This window comes from Pantherophis guttatus, chromosome 2, assembly GCF_059756535.1.
Source record: "Pantherophis guttatus breed Tessera chromosome 2, ASM5975653v1, whole genome shotgun sequence".
Classification (NCBI taxonomy): domain Eukaryota; kingdom Metazoa; phylum Chordata; class Lepidosauria; order Squamata; family Colubridae; genus Pantherophis; species Pantherophis guttatus.
In genome coordinates this window covers 20862923-20878020 of record NC_142064.1, presented here as the reverse complement: position 1 = coordinate 20878020, position 15098 = coordinate 20862923, and the positions used below count along the sequence as shown (strand labels likewise).

Here is a 15098-nt window from a genome sequence, read left to right as displayed (position 1 = left end):
AAAAAGAGGGCTGTGAAAATATTTACAGACCCCTCACATCCTGAACATAAACTGTTTCGACTCCTAGCCTCAAAACGACACTATAGAGCACTGCACACCAGAACAATTAGACACAAGGACTAAACGCCATCACTCCGCTAAACAAATAATTCCCTCAACACTGTCAAACTAGTTATTAAGTCTGCATTACTATTAATCTTCTCATCATTCCTATCACCCATCTCCTTCCACTTATGACTGTATGACTGTAACCTTGTTGCTGATATCCTTAAGATTTATATTGACTGTTTCCCTATGACTATCATTAAGTGTTGTATCTTATGATTCTTGACGAATGTATCTTTTCTTTTATGTACACCGAGAACATATGCACCAAGACAAATTCCTTGTGTGTCCAATCACACTTGGCCAATAAAGTATTCTGTTCTGTCCTGTTCTGTTCTGTCTTTAGCCAGTTCCATAATAAGTGATAAGAAAATGTTGTTGTTGGATCACATTAATTTTGCCTTAGAAAGTGTTTACTTAAATAATATGTATCTCCTACTTTAATTCTAAGAACTCAAGGAATTGTGCTCACAGTAAGATGGAAATTAAATTGCAAGATAGTATTGAATGCCTCGGGGTCACTCAACACAATTCAGAGCCAAGGAGGGAGGTAAATTTAGGTTTCCCCAGGTCCAGTTTGACCCACTTAACAGAATGATGCTCATAAAAAAAGCATAATTAAAAAGCTTAGAGCAGATGCCTCTCAAAAACATTCTTAGTACCCTATAATAAGCACTTTTGGAAGCTTTTAGGAATAATGGAAAGCAGCTAAAGGTTTCATTAATAAAATCAGCAAAAATAAACCAGTTAGTAATTTTCAGTATAACAAAGATCTGAAACTTAACTCCGATGATTTGTTAAGACCACCAACTTTGTTTATAGCCAAGGAGAGAAATTAACTCTAGGGCGAATTAAAAGTCTTCCACATTAAAACATTTCAAACACAGAGAAAAAAAGATTATATTCCTACAAAAGTCTAAGGGGGGGGGGAGGCCTTCAGAATAACTTAATTAAAACCTTTTTAAAAAACAGGATGTTTAGGATTGTGAAACGCCTGTTCTGACCCTAGTTATAACTGCACATTAAATAATACTTGACATTTCAACATTACAAAAACTCATAATTGAAAAGATCCATTGATTACAGACCTCTGGAATCTTATGGAAAAGGGATACTTTCCTTCCTAAAGAAATACACAATTCTCTGCAGAATTTTGATAAATCAGAAATAAAATGTTCATATAACTAGAACACCTCCTCAACTGGCAATCAACACCCAGATAAGCAAGGGTTAACTCGAAGATTAACACCACACAAACAAGCAGTAAACATTACATTAATCAAAGCACTACCAACTCAGATAAACAAAAGCCTAATCAAGGAACCATCAAGGAGAAAACTTCACTCCCACCAATACTGACAGGTGAAGCTACTGTATATAAAACAGAAAGCAAACCCCACTCCCCACTGCAAACAGAGCACTGAAGACATCTGCAGGGAAATAAACAAGCTCAGAAAGCATCAAGGACTCCATTGATATAAGTCCATATACAAAGATAATGAGGATGCTAAAACTGTATGGCACTACATATTTAATTCCAAAGTATCATTCCAAACGATATCCCGTTGTCAAACCAATCCTCTTCTCCAAACAGATACCACTATGATTTCCAAGTTATCTTATATGCCAAAACTCTCCCAAAATGGTTTATGTACACAAGTATATAAACATTAAAACATTTAACTCCAATAAAATGTCAATCTAAAATCTGGTTCATATAGAAATAGATGCTTGTACAGGTAGTCCTGATTTTGTGACCATTTGCAGTTATGACACTGATGAAAACATAATTTTGAGACCAATCCTTGCATATACAGGCGTGTAAAGCAAAGGGAAGCTGAATGTTCAATAGAAGAAAATATTTGTAGCTCAATAGCTACAAATAGCTATTGCTATTTGTAGCTATTGAATAGCTAAATACAGAGAAGAGCCTGTAGTACAGTGGACTAAAGCACTGGTATTGCTGCTTGCAATTACTGCAAGTTCAAATCTCACCAGGCTCAAGGTTGACTCAGCCTTCCATCCTTTCAAAGGTAGGTGAATTGAGGACCCAGATTGTGGAGGCAATAAGCTGATTTTGTATAAATATACAAAAGTATGAAGGCTATTGCTTAACGCATTGTAAGCTGCCCTGAATCTCCGGAGAAGGGCGGGATATAAATTAAAGCAAAAAAAAAAAAAAAAGCTTGTAGCTGTGGGTTCCTTGGTGCCCTCTGAGCTAAAGAGACATTTCATCAAGTTGATTGTGTCAATTGTGTCACTAAAGGTGGTCATGCTGTATCAGGTTTCCAAATGGCTGGGTTAATTTATGGTAGAAAGAATAGAACCTCTCAGTGTTGTAAAGGTTAACCTGTATGTCTCACAAACACTTTGATTACAGTCCACCTCTTCAAATTCATAAAATGTTGTCTTCATCATAGGCATTTCATCAGCTCCCTCAGAAAGAGTGAGTATTATGTAATGGCAGCAGTTTTGGTACCTGTTATTCCATGGGAAATGGAAGGGGTTTTATGCAGTGATGAAATTCTATTTTTTTTTTACTACCAGTTCTGTGGGCGTGGCTTGGTGGGTGTGGTGTAGCTTGGTGGGCATGGCAGGGGAAAGATACTGCAAAATCCCCATTCCCTCCCCACTCCTGGGGGAAGGATATTGCAAAATCTCCATTCCCACTCTACTCTGGGACCAGTCAGAGGTGGTATTTGCTGGTTCTCCGAACTACTCAAAATTTCCGCTACCGGTTCTCCAGAACCTGTCAGAACCTGCTGGATTGCACCCCTAGTTTTATGTCTATGGAGATTATTTTCAGTCATCTAGGTCATGGTTGTCTCAAAGGTGCTTTTTCAAAAGGCAATTGGACTGCTTCCCCTTAAGGAAGAGTGAAACATCTTTTTCCTCCTCAAGGGAAAAAAATATAGTCCATTTGCCTTTTGAAAAAGCACCTTGGAGGAAGAGGGTTTTGTTATACAGAAATAATTGATGATAATGCTCCTTCATGTCTAACTAATGCTCTGGTTCCCAGCGCACACAACATGGGAAACCTGGGCTTGTGAGAACTTTGGTTTTTTAGTAGTGTGTTTTCAAACATTAAGAAAACTCACACAAGCAACTTTGTGCTATAAACAGCTCTATACACAAAGGAATTTATGAAATAAATTAGAACTCACTGAAAGAAAAAGCTTTTTACTCTATATGAGAAATAATGACCAAGTATATAAACTTGTTTACCAAGACTCCAACAGGATGAATTTTTAAAACAGTTTGTTCCCATGAAATGTTCCCTGAACCATTTAAACATGGATGGTTAGAGGAAAGACCACGTCCTCACCAACAGCCCAGCTTCTAACTCTGCTAAGACAGAACACAATAAAAATTTTCAAACAAAATAAAATATATTAGACTCAAAAGACATATGCAAGATAGAGATATCTTGTCGCAGAAACGTGCAAAACACACTTCAGGAGAGTTTATATTTCAGCAGTATCTGCCTTAATTAAAATACTTGCATAGCAACAGTTTGGCTAAAGCAGTGACAGATTTAATCTTCATGCCAACTTCTCTGTTTGTGAAAGAAACCGTGCCAAGTGTAACACATTTCACTGTAATGAATTTTAGAGACAAACAAAAAGGCTGCTGGTAAAATGTGCATAATATACATGAACTTCCCTTTCTGGAATTTAAAGACTAGGTAAAAGGTACTTTACTTGTTCATAATGCAAAAATTATCTGAAGGGCCACATAATGGATAATGTAATCTATTTTTGCATCATAGAGTAGGTGGTCTAAAGACCTCGTAACCAGATTTATCAGTGGAGTCAAATTACTGATGACAGCTGCCAGAGATTGGGTCATAGAATGATTTGCTGCAGATGCTGGGGAATGCAACCTCCTAATAAAATATTAAAATAAAATCTTACATCATCACAAAATCTTATTCCTCAAATAAGAATTTTAATTTTAATTTTTTTTTACATAAGATCTCAGTCTTAGGATGAGACTCTCAAACTCTATGAGATTTTAGGATCCGAGGAGTCCTTGGTGCTATCTGAGCCTGAGTTTTCTTGCACACGTGTCATTACCCAAACTAGGTAACATCATCAGTGCTGATTGCTTAGCTTGGCTAATGAAATGTATGCAAGAAAACAACCAAGCTCAGAGATCACCAAGGAGCCCTCATTTCAACCCTGAGCTACAAATATTTTCCTTTATTTGCATTTTAGGATCTTTTTGAGTTCATGGATGACACCAGTCTCTTCCAGCAGCAAAGAAGGTGATCAAAAGTCATCGAATCAGCTGCTCTTCATATTCTTGGCAAATGAACTTTTGTGGCCAGAACTCTGTAAAACAGATAGTAGTTGCTACAAGGACCCCCAAAAGGCTATTTCAAGCTACCAAGCACACCACTTGCTTCACATTAACTACTGATTAAGATATATTTATTTGCAATAGCATCATATGAAACTTACAGTAAACTACCCTGTTTCCCCCAAAATAAGACAGCCCCTGATAATAAGCCCAATCGGGCTTTTGAGCACATGACAATAAGGCCAAGCGCTTATTTCAGGGTTCAAAAAAGTGTAAGACGGAGTCTTATTTTTGGGGAAACACGGTAACATATTAACTATAGCAGTGTTATCTCAATGTTGGCTGTTTGAAGATTTGTGGACTTCGACTCCCAGAATGCCCCACTGGCTGGGGAATTCTGGGAGTTGAAATCCACATGCTGGACTAGAGGCTTGTTCTGAGGGAAAATAGGGTTATTTCTTCCCTTTTCTTTGACTTTTCCTGATGCAATGCTTCAGACTCTTTCAAGATATCAGGATTAATTTGCCAACAAGTTAATGATCTACAGCTTCCTGATGGACCCTTCTCTGCACAGACAAATGAAATTGCAGAAATAAAGATGCAATGATGTCAGCGCCTCTCCAGCAGCAGTGATAAAACTAGAGAGACCAAGACCCCCACAAGCATTTCTTTACATGGCTTATCGCTCCTAAAACCATAACAAACTATTTATCATAGCAGAGGCCCTTTGACGGCTGCCATGGAGACGGATCTGTTTTATGTGCTTGTGTCATTTCAAGAGAGGTGAATGCCTTTCACTTCCTCTCTCGCTGAAAGTCTTCATTTGTCCCATAACTTCAGAAAAGTCAACAGAATCTGCTTGGTTTCTAATGCAATTATGACTCAACCAGGGGATGCAATAACATAGAACTGATCTCTCTTAGGTTCAGTTTCATAAGTATCTTCCCCCATTCCTTGATCATGGTGTGCAGAGTTGTCTCACTCATATAAGAGAGTAAATTAACTACAGCTAATCCTTGATTTACAACGGTTTGTTTAGTGACCGTTCACAGCATTGAGAAAAATGACTTATGACTCTTTTTCATAGTTACGGCCTTTGCAGCATCTCCATGGACACCTGATCAAAATTCAGACGCTTGGCAACTGGTTCATATTTATGACGATTATTGTGTCCCAGTGCCTTTTGTGATCTTCTGTCAAGCAAAGTCAATGGGGAAGCCAGATTCATTTAACAACTGGGCTACTAACTTAACAGTTGCAGGGATTCACTTAACAACTGTGGCAAGAAATGTTGTAAAATGGGGCAAAACTCATTTAACAAATGTCTCACTTAACAACAGAAATTTTGATCTCAATTGTGGTCGTAAGTCAAAGACTACCTGTACAGCTAACACTCCAGTTCAATTCAATATTTTTCATTGGCAGCCATTTGGATAGGAAAGAAGGATTAGGGGTGACATGATAGGCAGTATTCCAGTATTTGAGGGGCTGCCACAAAGAAGGGGTCAACTTATTTTCCAAAGCACAAGAAGGCAAGACAAGAAACAATGGATGGAAACTCATCAAGGACAGAAGCAACCTAAAACTAAGGAGAAACTTCCTAACAGTGAGGACAGTTAACCAGTGGAACAGCTTTGCCTTCAAAAGTTGTGGGTGCTTCAACACTGCAGGTTTTTAAGAAAAGATTGAGCAACAACAACAATCCCAATTAAGACCAAGACCAAGCAAAAATGCAACACTATCCAGTACCAGTTTGCTCCTATAGTTCCACCATAACTATAGCATGAATAATTCTTAAATTCAAGAAATTCTACTTCTTTATAGACACAAGTAAGACATTATAATGTCTCCTTTTCCACTAATCATCATTGTCTACATTTCAGTAAATCATGACTGCCTATTAACAGAAATACTGTATTTCATGAAGACCTCAGGCTCCCCCCTTCCTTCAATGCACCTGAGAAGTTCAAAATGTTTTTACTACCAATCGCCTGTGCTTTATGTTGCCCAAACAGAATAAACTGTGGTTAATATGAACTAAACTTCAACTGAAACACAACTTGCTTTATAGGGCTATGAAGGTGGCTTGTTTAAAACCAGTTGTTTATCCCTAAATGTAAAAAAGGAAAAATTTTTCCACATCTGGAAAAAGACACTCTGCAACTGTGACAATGAATTATTCTTCAGAGTTAGACCAAGACATGATGTGGGCACTAAGATTGAAAATATGTATCTGTGTAAGTGGAAATCTTCCAGAGTTAAAATGGGTTCTATAATCATGGCCTTAACAAAAACTGCAAAAAAAGGAGAAGGGGAAGGGGAAGGGGAAGGGGAAAGGAAAGGAAAGGAAAGGAAGAAGGAAAGGAAAGGAAGAAGGAAAGGAAAGGAAAGGAAAGGAAAGGAAAGGAAAGGAAAGGAAAGGAAAGGAAAGGAAAGGAAAGGAAAGGAAAGGAAAGGAAAGGAAAGGAAACTTCGAAATTAAGATATTCCTTCCCCCAGAAGGAGGAGCAGGGAGGAAAAACATACATTTGTCTACTTCCAAATAATAAATTCTCTCTTAATGTATTAACGAATTAATTCACTCTGCTAAAAATAAATTATTGGGGGTGGGAGGAAGGAGAGTATTTAGATAAAAGCAAAGCTCTCTGTGCAGCCATATGAACTTAAGTATAACTTAAGTTATAGCTATAGTTATAGCTTTTAGTTATAAGGCACACAACTAACCTGTAAACATGTTCCATTTTGATTTACGAAAAGATTTTTTTAAAAATCAGCCTAATGAGCATGTGGAACATCTCCAGAAACTTGATCCCTAACTACAGGCTTAAAACAAAAAAGAGAGGCAACAATTAGCACTAATCCTGACAGATCCAGTTAAACAGGTAGGGATGCTGCCCAGCTAATCCTATGTAGTTTTCTCTAGTAGGATATTCTTAGCTACCTCAATTTACTTTTCCTTTTAACCTGTACATGTGGAACTATTTTTTTACTAATGACCTGGGAGGCAGCCAACTATTTTCTAAAAGAACCTATGGAGCTCAGAGACATTCCTGGAAATAAAGGATGTTGCAGAGATTGGTGTTTTGTTATGTACCCTGCCAACTTCCAATACATTTTTGATTACGTTTCTTACATTCTTAAATATATAGGAGTCTCTTGGAAACCAAGTGAGATGCAAATGGAGACACTGCTTCCCTATGAGTTAAAAAGAATTTCAGTATTATCAGTACACGGGAATAAACTATTTCTTGATCCTGGAATAACTGGAAATTCTAAGAAAGAGATGCTTTGCATTGCAATGTCTAAGCCTGACAAAAGATGCAAGTATTATGATTTGGTGCTTTGCACGTAACAAATATTTCCTTTCAGAGGAATTGCAGGGCTCTAATTCTGTCAGCCCTAACAAGATAGACCAGATCAAGAAACAGACACCACTTAGGCCTAAAACTTTTATGAGAGTGGCTACTGTAAGAGAATTTCGCAAGTCTGAATGTGTATGCTTCCCCTCTTTTTGAGAATGAGATGTTTGTCTGAGATATTTTCAAAGATAGATAGATAGATAGATAGATAGATAGATAGATAGATAGATAGATAGATAGATAGATAGCTTGTCTTGGCAATGGATCTTCCCTCTCTCCATCAAGGCCATCCTCCAGGTTCATCTTCCTTAACTTTCAAATATTTTTACCTGCATATTAGAAACCTGAAATGGATTCTCATTCCGAAATACACAAAACCAGAGTCTAACTTTATCAGACTGCAACATGAGACTGCAAAGTGTTGGCCTTCATGATGGGCGAGTTTGGTCATTTCCAGTACCAACATTTAGGGCTCCATTTAAAAAAAGAAACTCGTAGCACAAATTTCTCTTCCTACTCTCTTCTTTTTAAAGGTAGTTTAGGAATCAATGGTGATTACAGACAGTCATCAACTTATGACCAGTCACTTAATGATTGTTTGAAGTTATGATGGAGTTTTAAAAAGCTACTTATGACCCATTGTCAAAATTATATCTGTTGCACCCTCCTAGCAAAGTTATGCAATTGCATTTCAGGCCCTTGGCAACTGGTGTGCATTTAGGACTGTTGCAGCATCCTGAGGCCACATGACTGCAACAGAAAACACCCACTGAATATGTTGGATTTACTTACTGACCACATGATTTGCTTTACAACCATGGTGACTCACTTTACAACTGTTATAAGAACAGCTGTGGTGTGTCAATTTATATCCTAATCCTGGGCTTCATTGTGGTTGTAAGTCAAGGACTACTTGTAAGTGGTTGAAAACTGGATCGTGGGTAGCCAGTCACAGAAGCTCACTTGGTAACTCTGAGTCAAATATTTTCATCCTAACTTATCTCACAGGTTGTTGTTGAGAAAACTGAAGGAGAACTGCTATCTATGCCATCCTCACATTCTGGAGAAAAGGTGGGATATAACCAAGAAATAAATCATTAACACTAAGTCCATTCAATGCATTCCACACTGAATTCCCTTCCAGCTTCCAATGAAGCAATGTTTTCTTTTTTAATACTTCATAGATGATATGCAATTGGTCCCTTTACAGTAGTTTCTGGCAATAATTTTAAAAACTCTTGAAGATACTCAACTTCGTAGAAAGAGCCAAGTTTGGCCTGCATCTACATGGGGGCTGATAGATAGATAGATAGATAGATAGATAGATAGATAGATAGATAGATAGATAGATAGATAGATAGATAGACAGAGAAAGAAAGAAAGAAAGAAAGAAAGAAAGAAAGAAAGAAAGAAAGAAAGAAAGAAAGAAAGAAAGAAAGAAAGAAAGAAAGGTTTTTTTATTGGCCAAGTGTGATTGGACACACAAGGAATTTGTCTTGGTGCATATGCTCTCAGTGTACATAAAAGAAAAGAAAAGATGATCTGTTGATTTGTATGTGCATGTTTATCACATTTAAATCCATCTTCCTATTTTAACTTACTTTAAAAAGTACATGTAAAGGGCTAGTTCACATGTTGTAAACCATAATTTAATTTTACATGGAGCAAGAACATCCCTCTGAATAATATGAACTACAATACTTTCTGCCCACTTCTCATAGAAGCCAGCCAGTTTAGTTTAGTTTAGCATATTTAAAACTGTTATTACACATTAGCAACAGTTTACAATAAACTGAAATCAAACCAGAAAAAGCACAGGGTTTAAACCTTGTTTGTTTAGACATTGACTGAAGTTTTTTTTTTAAAATGTGATATGTGGTTCATATATAACAAGCTAGGAATAACTAAATCTAAACTCTGATTTATGCTTTGTAAAGTAACCTTAATGCCATTTCTGATTTGTAGAGCAGCTGTGCTACTCTCTACACCAAAGGAGAGAAATGGATCAATCAACTTACAGCCTAAGAAAACTTTATAGATTTGATTATTGTTGCTTTAACAAAAATTACAAGCTCTAGTCTCAAATTGCCTTAGGAAAAAATTGACTTGTTTCCCTTCCAGTTTAACTATCAGGCGACTGATTTACAGGTTGGTTTTTTCCCTCAGCCATTTTTGGCAAATGGTTGCCCAAAAAAAAGGACAAAGGCAATTGAAAGTCCCCTAACAAATGTTTTGTGCTTAAAAAGTGATTCAAGAATAGAATGAAAAAAGAACACCCTATTTAAGGTATTCTGAAGCTTAATACAATTCTTCCAAGGTGAAATTTAAACCACCATGATGCTGGGTTACACACCTCCATCCACCCATCTAGGATGTTTGATGCCAAGATTGGCTGGAGCTTAAAAACACCCTGTTGGAGAAGACTGGGTTAATTTAGAGCAGGGATGTCAAACTCGCGGCGTTATGGCGGCGTCACGTGACGTATCATGACTTCCCCCCCTTCGCTAAACTGGGCATGGGCGTGGCCAGCATGTGACACATCCGGCCCACAGCCCGCGAGTTTGACAGCCCTGATTTAGAGCTACAATATATACCAAGAAATTCTTGGTGTAATTTTTAGAGGTTGATCTTGGATGAAGTAGGAACATCAGTATTACCTGATGTTTCGTTCTAGAAACACTTCTTTAAAAAAAAACCTTTCTTGGTGACATCTGTTTACCTATAACTAGTCTTCAGAGAGATTCAGAAATGACTCACAGATTTGCTGGAGTTCTGAATATCTCTGAAGTTCAGGAGAACATGAGAAACTAAGTGCTTCATCCCTCCTCCCTTTGAATTCTCTGTATATACCAGAGAATTGGAGGAACGAATGGTCACAAAACACACACACATACACAAAAAGCTGCTGAGAACTGAGATTAACCATAACAGACAAGCTTCTTGTAAACTCGTCTCCATCAGTAGAAAGCAGTGGTGGGATTCAACCAGTGTAACAACCGGTTCGCTTCGTGCGTGATCCACGCGCGCACAGTACATTTGAAAACAGGACCTTCTACTGCAGCTCCGGTGAAGAAAACAGCTGAGGCGCAGCAATCCGCGCTGCTGCGCCGATCAGCTGGGCTTCAAACAAAGGAAATAAAGGTAGATATAGCACAGGGGTGGGTGGGCAGGCCCAGCTGATCGTCAGAGCAAACTAGTTCGCTCTCAGCTGATCGTCGGAGCTACCAGTATGCCCGAACCGGTCTGAACTGGCAGAATCCCACCCCTGGTAGAATTCCATGAAATAGGATAGGACACTGCACAAAGTTTTCCAGCATCCATGTGAAGAGGAGTGAAGTCAAACTCCATTTGGCTTCTACTGGACAACCCTGACTGAGACCAATTATTCTTCAAATTAAGAAATCTGTTTCTACGACAGTTTTCTGAATAACTGGGGAAAAAATCTTGCTGAATCAGATAACTAGATGTAATGTTGTGCATCACTGAATGGACTATTATTATCAAGTAAATGTATTGCTCACTTTTCTGCCAAGAAACTTAAGACAATGTATTTCAGTTTCTCTGAATTTTCCCTCACCTGTGTAGCTCAGGTTCTGAGCTATCTGCAATGAATACTGTTTATTAGAGGGAAAGTATTTCTTGCTATAAATTGGATGGTTTGTATTGTCTGATTCAGCAGCCTCTCTTCCATCCAAAGCTTCCCAACTTGGGGACCTTGCAAATGTACTGGAACTAGCTACAGAATTCATAGCCAGTGTGTCTTCTTTTTTGCCTGGCACTAGCATCTGTATAAAAAGACTCAGCCCCTGAGATTGTGACCATTTTATGGGGACCTTTTCTGCAGAATTCAGTCCGATAAAAAGGGCATTTTTGCAGTACCAATAATTTATGAGTTAACCTTATTTAACCTGGTGGCGAAGTGCAAGAGAGAGGGACTTTGACCCTCATAATCCTAAAGCAGCATAGCTATGCTGGCTGGGAATAGTGGAACTGAAATCCAATACATTTGAAAGCTTCTAGGCTGAAGAAAGCTGTATTAATACTTCTCTCCCTGTAACTCCAGGTAGGCTCAGAACCATTGAACAAGTTATGGAACACCCATCTCATCCTATAGATAATATACAATATTATAGAAAGGAAAGAGCCTTGATAGTATAGTGGTCTAAGCACCCTGTTATTAACACAGCTGCCTGCAATTACTTGCTGGTTCGAATCTCTCCAAGGCTCAAGGTTGACTCAGCCATCCATCCTTTCTAAGGCAGGTGAAATGAGGACCCAGTTTGTGGGGGCAATAAGCTGACTTTGTATAAATATACAAAAGTATGAAGGCTATTGCTTAACGCATTGTAAGCCGCCCTGAGTCTCCGGAGAAGGGCGGCATATAAATCAAATTAAAAAACAAAAACAAAAACAATAAAATAATAAAATATACACAAAGATATCTATGCAACTGACCATTCATCCTGCTCAATCCACTTCAGTGGAGACTGAATGTAATAAAAAGCTGATGACTTAAAATCACTATAGAGGTAGTCCTTCAAGATAACCATAACGGAGTCTGTTCATTATGGTCATATGACATAATGGTTGTAAAATGAGCCTGTCATGTGACCGACCAGATTCTACAACTTTTGCCGTGGTAGATCAGCCAATCACCACAGTCGTTAAGTAAATCCACGGTTGTTAAGTGAACACTGCAGTTGTTAAGCAAATGAATGGTTCACTATGGGTGCAGTTTTCCAAGGTCTGGAAGTGCTGGTTTTTGGGAAAAGTATCATAAAACACAGTCACATAAGTGTGGGATGCTGCAAATGGCCATAAATGCAGCCGTGCTGCTCAGCATCCAAAGTTTGATCATGTGACCACAAGGTGGCTGACTGTCAGAACTTTGAATCTGGGTCCTAAGTAAGTGCCCTTGCTGCTCAAGATAGAGGAGCAAATGGAGGCACTGTTCCACCTGAAACAAGATTTATAACAAACAGCATACCTACTTTGGAATATGAGTCACAAAATCACATAAATGCTCTTTCCAATTTTGGAGTCTAAAATATCTGTACGTTATATAACTCAAGAACCTGCTGTGTTTTCATGACAACCAAGATCTATTGTCTAAGACGTTTGCTTCACTCTGCCGATGGTTAACAATAACACCCACTGTCTTCAAAAAGTTTTCACCCTAACACTGCAGATATTTGGGACTATCACTCTCATCATGGACCTTACTCCACGGCCATGGACCTTACTCAGTTAATTCATGACCCCACTCACACAGGAGGACATACTCTGGACTTAGTTTTTGTCTCTGGTCAGTGGTTGAGTGGCCTTGATATAGGGGATATAGCCATCGAACCCTTGTCATGGTCTGACCACTCGCTCCTTCGACTGGACTTTCTAACCGCTGCACCCTGCCGCAGGGAGGCGGGACCGACCAGGTGGTTCCACCCCAGGCGCCTGATGGACCCTGATAGGTTCCAGATGGAGCTTGGGCCATTTCCTGAGATTCTGGCTCATGACTCGGCTGAAGACCTGGTGGCCGCCTGGGATAGTGCGGCTGCCGGGGCCTTGGACCGAGTCGTGCCTTTGCGGCCTCTGACCCGGCACCGAACTCACCTAGCTCCTTGGTTTTCCGAGGAGCTTAGGGAGATGAAGCGCCGGAAAAGACGCCTGGAGAGTAGTTGGAGGACCAGCCGCTCCGAACCTGACCGAACACTGGTGAGGTCTCATATTAAGACCTACCTAGTGGCGATAAAAGCGGCGAAAACTAGCTATTTTGCCGCTCTTATCGTGTCATCAGATAATCGCCCGGCCGCCCTGTTTAGGGTGACCCGCTCCCTCCTCCATCTGGAAGTGCGGGATGACCCCTTGCAGGGTCGAGCTGAGGATTTTGTGCAGTATTTGTATGACAAAATCGCTCAGATTCGGGAAGGGCTGGCCTCTGACTGGGTATGTCCAGACCGGATGACTGAGGCAGGTCTTGAGAGTGTTATCTGGGGGGAGTTCGATCCTGTGGCTCCCGAGGACATGGACAGGGTCCTGGGACGGCTGAACGCGACCACATGTTTATTGGACCCGTGTCCCTCCTGGTTGGTACTGGCTTCCCGGGAGGTGACACGAGGCTGGCTCCAGAAGATTGTTAACGCTTCTTTGAGTGAGGGGGTCCTGCCGGCCGCTTTGAAAGAAGCGGTGGTGAGGCCCCTCCTCAAGAAGCCTTCTCTGGATCCGGCTGTTTTGGCTAACTATCGTCCAGTCTCCAACCTTCGCTTCATTGCGAAGGTTGTTGAGAGTGTGGTGGCGCAACAGCTTCCCCGGTACCTGGATGAAGCTGTCTATCTAGACCCGCTCCAGTCCGGCTTCCGGCCTGGGCACAGCACGGAAACGGCATTGGTCGCATTGGTGGATGATCTCTGGAGGGCCCGGGATAGGGGTTGCTCCTCTATCCTGGTCCTGTTAGACCTCTCAGCGGCTTTTGATACCATCGACCATGGTATCATGTTGCACCGGTTGGCGGGGTTGGGGGTGGGAGGCACCGTTTTGCGGTGGTTCTCCTCCTACCTCTCTGACCGGTCGCAATCTGTGTTGACAGGGGGGCAGCGGTCGACCCCGAGGCACCTTGCTTGTGGGGTGCCACAAGGATCGGTCCTCTCGCCCCTTCTGTTCAACATTTATGTAAAGCCGCTGGGTGAGATCATCCGTGGCTTCGGGGTGGAGTTCCATCAGTACGCTGATGACACCCAGCTGTACATCTCCACCCCAGGCCACCCCAATGATGCCCTTAAAGTGATGTCCCAGTGCCTGGAGGCCGTGCGGACCTGGATGGGGAGAAACAGGCTCCAACTCAACCCCTCCAAGACCGAGTGGCTGTGGCTTCCGGCGTCCCGATATAGCCAGCTGACGCCATCGCTGGCTATTGGGGGCGAATCACTCGCCCCCACGGAGAGGGCTCGTAACTTGGGCGTCCTCCTGGACGCACGGCTGTCGTTAGAAAATCATTTGGCGGCCGTGGCCAGGGGGGCTTTTTATCAGGTCCGCCTGATACGCCAGTTGCGCCCCTTTCTAGATCGGGACTCCCTACGCACAGTCACTCAGGCACTCGTCATTTCCCGCCTGGACTACTGCAACGCTCTCTACATGGGGCTCCCCCTGGGGTGCACCCGGAGGCTCCAGCTGGTCCAGAACGCGGCCGCGCGGGGGATTTTGGGGGCGACGAGGCGCTCCCACGTGACACCTCTCCTGCGCGAGCTGCACTGGCTCCCGGTGGTCTTCCGGGTGCGCTTCAAGGTGTTGGTGACCACCTTTAAAGCGCTCCATGGCTTAGGGCCGGGGTACTTACGA

The 15098-nt window shown here is 41.1% G+C and overlaps 1 protein-coding gene across 7 annotated transcripts in view; it reads right to left on the bottom strand.

Annotated features, from left to right (window-relative positions):
- RAI14 (retinoic acid induced 14) overlaps nt 1-15098 on the bottom strand; it is a 117630-nt gene that overhangs the window by 25898 nt on the left and 76634 nt on the right. The window lies entirely within an intron of this gene.